Source organism: Dasypus novemcinctus, chromosome 22, assembly GCF_030445035.2.
Source record: "Dasypus novemcinctus isolate mDasNov1 chromosome 22, mDasNov1.1.hap2, whole genome shotgun sequence".
Classification (NCBI taxonomy): Eukaryota; Metazoa; Chordata; class Mammalia; order Cingulata; family Dasypodidae; genus Dasypus; species Dasypus novemcinctus.
Genome location: NC_080694.1, coordinates 9,562,653 through 9,569,670, shown reverse-complemented (window position 1 = coordinate 9,569,670; position 7,018 = coordinate 9,562,653). Strand labels below are relative to the sequence as shown.

General features: G+C 37.6%; 1 long non-coding RNA gene across 1 annotated transcript; it reads left to right on the top strand.

The window, feature by feature from the left end:
- Positions 1-1,117: 1,117 nt before the first annotated feature.
- Positions 1,118-2,698, top strand: LOC131275254 (uncharacterized). The gene is made up of 3 exons (XR_009182658.1): positions 1,118-1,247; positions 1,549-1,616; positions 2,597-2,698. It is a non-coding gene; the product is annotated as an uncharacterized lncRNA (long non-coding RNA).
- Positions 2,699-7,018: the final 4,320 nt, after the last annotated feature.

Sequence of the window (7,018 nt, the reverse complement as noted above, 5' to 3'; positions counted from 1 at the left end):
TCTACATCCTATGTTTTTCTTTTCTTCTTTGTAATTATTAAGCTTATCTTCACAAGAGTTTTAGATCACAGTAATTCATATATACAATATACAGTACTCCCACACATCCACCATTAAACCTTTTCCCTTCCACAGCAATAATCTTTTAACATATTCATACCATATTTACTAAAACTGATGTACAGTTATTGAGACAATAGCTTTCAAACAAGGTAACATTTGTGTTTACATTGTGGTTGATATTTTAGACTATACAATTTTCTAAATTTTTAGTTATCTTATGTTTTTCATTATGATTTTCATTTTAGCCTATCAGCCCCTATATATTTTTGGTGTAATTTAACATGTCTTATATCCATCCTTGAGAAAACACTGTATAGAATATAATAAGGAAGGGTTATTGTTTTAGGTTATTGGATGGTGGACATCTGGCACAAGGTGCACCAGGGGCAGGCTTCTAGGGATTGTGTGAGTGCTCATTTCTTGGCTTTTTAAAACTGTGAACAGTTTGTTAGGAAACACAGTACCTTTGACTTCTCTTCATTCCCAGAATGTACTTTAGGATTTTCCATACAGTATTGATGAATAAATATTGTTCAATGACTGAGAAACCAAATGGTTGTGTGGGTTGAACAGATATTGCATTGCTAATTATGGGGGAGAAAGGAGAAGCAGTGAGACAAGAGGAAATTCACTTGTGAGTGGGTGTCTCCATTCATGACAGCCAACTCCAGAGGAGAAAAATTGGGAAATAAGATAGTTTAGTGTATTCAGAATCTTTCTCCAGAAACAGCAAGAGGGAAATCAGTATGGGAAACCTGACAAGACTAGAGCCCACACCTTAATAAGGGTGACCTCCTCCTGGGAGCTAGGTGTCCACAGGGATAAGAGATGAACACGGAGCTCCAAAGCTATCACAAGAGACAAAACTGGCTCAAATTTGCACAGTGTTTTCCTTTCTTATCTCCAGAGAAATAATTATCTCAGGGAGATTGGGACAGAAGAATACTTCATTAATGTGGTTTATGGGAATGAGATCCCTAATTGCTGGGATACTGTATGTGCTTCTCCTTCACTATATCAAAGAAAACACAATGTGTCTTCTACAGACCTTATGACTCCTTCCATCTCACTTCACTTCTTGGGAACAGAGCTTCCAACTTCTTTCATCATTCAAGGAAGAACCTGCATTGGTGAACTTAGACTCTGCATTGATAATTTCAGAGCGACTTACAGAATCTTCACAGGTACTGGTGGAATGTATTTTTGGCTCCATGGACACCTTTTATTGGTAGAAACTTTAAGTAAATCAACAGATTAAGACCATAGAGAAAGCTTAAAACACAAAGTTCTGTCTTATTAAAAAGCCTGAGTGGAAATAGCAGATAAACTAAAATAGATTTTTTTCCCCAATCTGTTTCCTCTGATCTCTTACTCTTGGGTCTTCCCTCTCTCAGAAGCATTGTTTCCTTGTTTCACTCATTCTTCTTTCTCTACACTTTTAGAAATTATCTGTTTACCTGTGTTTATTCATTTTTTTTCTTTTAGTCATTCAATATATGTGGCTCTGGAATTCTGGTGAAGTGGATCAAAAATTACAGACTCATCTTGGGGAGGTTAGTAAAGGCATCACAAGGGAGATTTTAATTGTAATAAGGCTTGAAGGAGGATTTAGAATAATTTCAGAAGGAGAAAAGGATAGAAGTACATGAAGAAGAGATGACATGGACACAAATATGGAGTCAATATAATTATATGATGTGGTGAGGTTTTAAAAATAGTTCTTTTTAAAAAGAAATCAACTTTATTGATACATATTAAAAAGCATAAAATTCCTGTGACATGTAAAATTTGTTGTATTTGCCATAATGCCATAATTGTGCATTTATTACTTCAGTCATTATTAGAGTATGTTCACTGAGAGGTAAAGATTTTTCTTGTTTGTTTTTATAAATGGGCTATGAGATTTCTTTAGCAAAATTTTTTATGGTCTTCTTTTTTAAAGATACATAGATCACACTAAATTTTACATTTAAAAATATGACATTCCCATATACCCCACTCCCTAAATTCCCCATCCTCCTACATTAACAACCTCTTTCATCAGTGTGGCGCATTCATTTTATTTAATGAGTACATTTTGGATCATTGCTACAAAGCTTGGATTATTGTTTACATGTTAGTTTACACTCTCTCCCAGTCCATTCAGTGTGATATGGTAGGATATATAATATCCTGCATCTGTCCCTGTGATATCATTCAGGACAACTCCAAGTCCCAAAAAAAGCCACCATATCACACCCTCTTCTTCCCTCTCCCTGCACTCAGCAACTCCAATGATCACTGTCTCCATGATGATGACACAATTTCTTCCATTGCTAGAGTCACAATAAGTCTATAGTAGAATACCATTAAGTCCACTCTAATTCTTATTTTATTCTTCTATCCTGAGGATCTTGGGATGGTGATGACCATTCCACCTCTAAATCAAGAGGGGCCTTAGATCCCACATGTCTGATGGATGGAATTCTGCTTGCAGTTGTGGACTCTCTCTGTTCCCTGTTGTGGTGGTTGACCAACATTTTGTTTGTTTCAGATTTGGAGATTACAAATATAGCAGCTGTAAACATTCATGTGTGGACTTTTGTGTGGACTCTAATTTTCATATCATATATATGATATATATATATATATCAAAACTGCTGGATTGTATGGTAAGACAATGTTTAGTTTTACAAGAAACTGCTAAACTGTCTTCTGCCTGAACCGTTTTGTGTTCTGACTAGCAGTGAATGAGAGATGTATTGCTCCATATATTCAACAGCAATTGGTATTCTCAGTTTTTAGGTTTTTATCTCTTCTAATAAGCGTGTGGTCATATATCATTGTGTTCATAGTCTTCCAATTCCCTAATGACAGATGATGTTTAATTTTTAAAAGATTTTAAATAGTTTATTCATTTATTTATTTAAATTTTTAAAATTTTAAAGTAGGTTTAGATTACATAAATGTTACATAAAATATAGAGGGGACCCTTATGCCCCACCCCTTCACCCTCCCACTCTTTCCCATAGTAACAACATCTTTCATTAGTATAATACATTTGCTACAATTGATGAACGCATATAGAAACAATGCTGCTAACTATGAATTATAGTTTATATTACAGTTAATAGTCTGTCCTGCACAATTTTAGGTAATGACAAAACATATAATGGCCTGTATCCATCATTGCAAGGTCATGCAGAACAATCCCAGTGTCCTGAAAATGCCCTGATATTACACCTATTCTGCCTGCTCCCTCCTCTCAGAATCTCTGGTGGCCGTGGCCTTTATATCAATGATAAACATTCTTCCATTGCTAGAATAATAAGTCTATAATATAAAAATAATGTCTACTTTAGTCCATTGCTCATTCCCCAATCTTCAGGATTTTGTGATGGTGATGCTCACTGTTTCTAATTGAGAGGGGGCTTAGATCCCTTGGGATATATGGGTGGAACTATCTTGCTTAGAGGTGCAGGCATTCTTTGCTCTTTGAGATAAGTGTTGTCCATTACCATCTCCTTATTAGATGTTCTACATAGGTCCAATGAACTGGAGAGTAAGTGTTGAAACTCTGCTTATATTAAGGGGTCAACTGGTATATGAACAGACCAAAAACATAATGCTCTGGCTCATGTATTTAACAAGGATAATGCCAAAACATGGCTTTCTGTAAATAACACGTAGAGAAGAGCCACATGTTGGGAATCTACAAATGAATCTAACTCTTTTACACTGGGGAGCATAAATTCCAAAGTAAGGTCTAGTGACAGGGTGCCAAATTCCTGAGATTCCCCGCACTACTTACAGTGTCTAGATATCTCTAGAACCATCAGGATCCCTACTGTTTGAGGCACTGTTTACTGTAACAGATAGTGAGATTCTGCTGAGATGAGCATAAGCATAACCTCTGGAATGACCTCCAAACTCACTTTGAAATCTCTTAATCATAAAATCTCATCTGCACTGAATATTTCCCCTTTTTGGTCAAGGTCTTTTTCAGATACATTGCTAGTTGGCATTTGGTAATAATACCTAGGTGCCAGTGAAGTTGAATTTCTTTTCATATTTTGTATTTTGTATTTGTATTTTGAATTTCTTCCTATGTTAGGATTCTGTTTATATCTTTTGCAGATTTTTTAATTCAGCATATGCTTTCTTATTTTGTGGTGTTAATATTAATTTCTACATTTGTATACAAATCACTTATCAGATGTGTTTTGTAAGTATTTTTCCAAATCTGTATGTTTTCTTACAACCCCTTATCAATGTCTTTCACAGAGTAGATATTTTACATTTGAATAAACACTGACTTATAAATTTTAATCTCTCATGGATCATGCTTCCATTACTATATCTAAAAACTCATTTCCAACCTATGGTCCCTTAGATTTTCTTCACATTTTAGTCTAGCACTTTTACAATGCATTTTATTTTAAAAGGGTATGATTCATTTTGATTTAATTTTTGTGAAATGAATTCAATCAGTGCCTAAGTTCCTTTTTTGTTTGGCATGAGTGCATCCTATTGTTACCAGATTCTAACTAGGTTCTTGGCTATACTGCAGAAATGAATTTCAAGAACACGCCCAGTGAGTTAGGCCAGTAATTTATTCAGGTAGGAAGGGGAAAGAGATGGGAGAAAATAACAGAGCAAGGTCCCAGGTAGTGAGGAAGGGGCTGAAAAGGGATGAAGAGGGCTAATTTACAAGCTACAATTGCCCATTATAGATTATAAGTCCCCAGGGTAACTTGCATGGCCACATGGCAGAGAAAAAATGATGAAAGCGACACGCAGAAGGCAAGACGGGTCCATAGGCAAAAAGCTAGGCAAGAGCAAGCTCAAGCCTCATGGTTTGCTTTTAAACTGCTAAATATTCCACTCCTTTGCTAATGACAGGGGAGGGGGTTTCAGTTGTTTGCTTTTTGGATTGATTACCCTGCCCATCAATTCCTTAGTGAGGACCCAATGATAAAGTTCCCAGGGAACATCCAGGCTTTTCCATATTCTCAGGAAGGAGTCTTTGTTCTGGGTAGCAGAATCCCAGAGTGAGATTCCTCCAGCAGCCATCTTAGGGGTTTTTGATGTCCATGTGGACTCTGTCAGGTTCTAGATCCATCTATTCCCTATCTTACTAGCCCACTTCACCTTTGTTCCAATGCCACTTCTTGAAAAGATCATACTTTCTACACTGAATTACCCTTGTCCTCTGTGAAACATCAGTGGAACCCATTTGTGTGGGGTCATTTGTCCATTTCACCAAAAAGATATTTTAAATTATTGTGTTTTTATAGTAACTGTTACAACCAAATAACATGGTTCCTACTACTTTGTTCTCCTTCTCTATTTTGTCACAGGGTACAAAAAACTGGTCATAATGTTTGTTGCTTAAAATAAAGTCTGAGAGAATTTATAATTGAAATTATTGCCTTGGCAAAGTGTATTCTATTATGGCCAAAGGTTTCTAGCCATCACAACTATCAAGGAGAAGCAGGAACATATGTTTTCCCTGACATTTTCAGAAAAGGGTACTAGATCTCTATAAAATCAATAAAAATATTAATGTAATGTAATTACAATACAAACAGTACCATTTATGATATTTTTCTGATTATGGCTTGAGGCTAAATTGCATTGTTTTGAATATCTCCAGGAAATTCATCATCCACATGGAAACAGAAAACCAAACATATGCTTTAGAATTCATCCTCCTGGGGCTCTCAGAAGATACAGAGGTGCAGTCCCTCCTCTTCGGGATGTTCCTGTCCATGTACGTGGTTACCTTCATTGGCAACCTGCTCATCATCCTGGCAATCATCTTGGACTCCCATCTCCACACACCGATGTACTTCTTCCTCTCCAACCTGTCTTTTACTGATATCTGTTTCACCTCCACCATGGTACCAAAGATGCTGCTGAACATTCAGACAGGCAACAAAATCATTGAAAACTGTCTCACCCAGATGTATTTTTTCATGCTTTTTGGACAATTAGATAACTCCTTTTTTTAAAAAAATTTTTTTAAATTATTTATTTATTTTTAAAAATTACACTCAAAAAATATGAGGTCCCATTCAACCCCACCGCCCCCACCCCCCACTCCCCCCACAGCAACACTCTCTCCCATCATCGTGGCACATCCATTGCACCTGGTAAGTAAATCTCTGAGCATCACTGCACCCCATAGTCAATGGTCCATATCATAGCCCACACTCTCCCATGTTCCATCCAGTGGGCCCTGGGGGGATCTACAATGACCCGTAATTGTCCGTGAAGCACCACCCAGGACAACTCCACGTCCCGAAAATGCCTCCACATCTCATCTCTTCCTCCCATTCCCAAAACCCAGCAGCCACCATGGCTACCCTTCCCACACCCATTCCACATTTTCTCTGTGGACATTGGATTGGTTGTGTCCATTGCACATCTATGTCAAGTGGGGGCTTAGATTCCACATGGATACTGGATGCACTCCTCCTGCTTTCAGTTGTAGACACTCTAGGCTCCATGGTGTGGTGGTTGACCTTCTTCAACTCCATGTTAGCTGAGTGGGGTAAGTCCAATAAATCAAAGTGTAGGAGCTGAAGTCTGTTGAGGCTCTGGGCCTGGGTGTCATATTATCAGTCCAGATATTCAAATCCCCTAAATATATCTTAAACCCCAGCACCAACTACAATTCCAATAAAGTAGCATGCAAGTCTTGTGAAAAGAGATCCCCTCTGAGTCCAATTCTATCACACAGAAACACCAGCTCCAAAGAAGGGCCATCTGCCATGGCAGTGAACCCCATCTGCCATGACCATAGTACCCGTGGGTCTCTTTATCCCTCAAAAGAACCAATACCTGGGGTTGTACCTACTTTATCTGTCTCTTAGACTCTGCTCAGTTGTGCATAAGGGCATTCCTTCTGACAACCTCCAGACTCTTTTTTAGAGACTCATAGCCTTATAATCTCATTTCTCCTTTCCATTTC